At 46.6% G+C, this 1,432-nt stretch overlaps 1 pseudogene; it reads left to right on the forward strand.

Moving 5' to 3' along the window:
* The first annotated feature begins 535 nt into the window (after window positions 1-535).
* Window positions 536-620, forward strand: LOC126476738 (U6 spliceosomal RNA; annotated as a pseudogene).
* Window positions 621-1,432: the final 812 nt, after the last annotated feature.

Here is a 1,432-nt window from a genome sequence, read left to right on the forward strand (position 1 = left end):
TTTCGTGATGCTGATGTACTGCCGTGGCCAGTAAGATTCCCAGATCTGTCTCCAATAGAACAATTGCGGGACTATCTCACACGTCAACTCCGCCCCAGTGCCTGTATCCATGATGCCATGGAGCAACACTGGACTCGTATTCGGGAGGACGACGGTTCACAGCCGCTTTCCGCCATCTTAATTTAGGTTTTTCGTGACTTCCCCAAATCGCTTCAGGCAAGTGCCGAGATGGCTCCTTTGAAAAGGCACGGCCGACTTCCCTCCCCCTGCTTCCCTAATCCAATGACACCGATGGCCTCGCTGTTTCATCCCCTCTCCCCCAAATCAACTAACCAGCCAGTCGAGAACCAACTACAACCCATGTGGACCACATTGTCTCAGTATACGATACAACGGCTTTATGGCACCCTTCCCAACTTAATCACTGCATTCATCAAGGTCCAGAGGGGTACATCATACTGACAAGTGTGCTCATATGCCAAGTTCTTTGTAAATTTTTAATCTCGGGTATGTCCGCTCCCGGTAGCTGAGTGTTGTACTCGCTTCGTCGGTACATATACTAAAATTGGATCGATAGAGAGAAGATATCATGGCCCCTGCGCAAGGATGACACGCAAAATTAGCCGGCACGGTAGCTCAGCGTGTACGGTCAGAGGGTTAGCTGCCCTCTGTAATAAAAAATAAATAAAAAAAACTGAGTTAGTCGATCAACAACGAACTTAAACGGGTGTCTTACGACGTCCGACCCAAGCAAATGCAACGAACGAAAGCGAATAAACATGAGACAGCCGGCAGGGTAGCCCAGCGTGTTCGGCCAGAGAGCTGGTTGGCCTCTGTAATAAAAAAACTGAGTGGAAGGATTAACAAACGAACTTTAACGGATGTCATGTGACGTTCGCAATGACCAAACCCAACTACCAACAACGAACATAACGCAAAAAAAAAAGTGGTCAGCGCGACAGAATGTCAATCCTAAAGGCCCGGGTTGTATTCCCGACTGGGTCGGAGATTTTCTCCTCTTAGGGACTGGGTGTTGTGTTGTCCTAATCATCTTCATTTCATCCCCATCTACGCGCAACTCGCCGAAGTGGCGTCAAATCAAAAGACTTGCACCCGGAGAACGGTCTACCCGACGGGAGGCCCTAGTCACACATTTTATTTTATCTTGGGTATTAATAGCAGCTTCAGCTGTATCTTGTTCCTTTATTACTGTACCACTACCGGTTTCGTTGCGTTAAAGCCACACCTTCAGGTGACATATGATTAAAACATTAGAGCGGAAATTTTCGGAATCTTTTTTCCAACATTCGTTGTCCGTGAATACAAATCGCAGCTAAAAGACGGTATGTCATGGATTAAAAACTATCAAATTACAATATAGTGGATCGGTCCAAAACAAATCGCATCGTAGTGATCTAGACAAAATCGTCAG

This window comes from Schistocerca serialis, chromosome 4, assembly GCF_023864345.2.
Source record: "Schistocerca serialis cubense isolate TAMUIC-IGC-003099 chromosome 4, iqSchSeri2.2, whole genome shotgun sequence".
Classification (NCBI taxonomy): Eukaryota; Metazoa; Arthropoda; class Insecta; order Orthoptera; family Acrididae; genus Schistocerca; species Schistocerca serialis.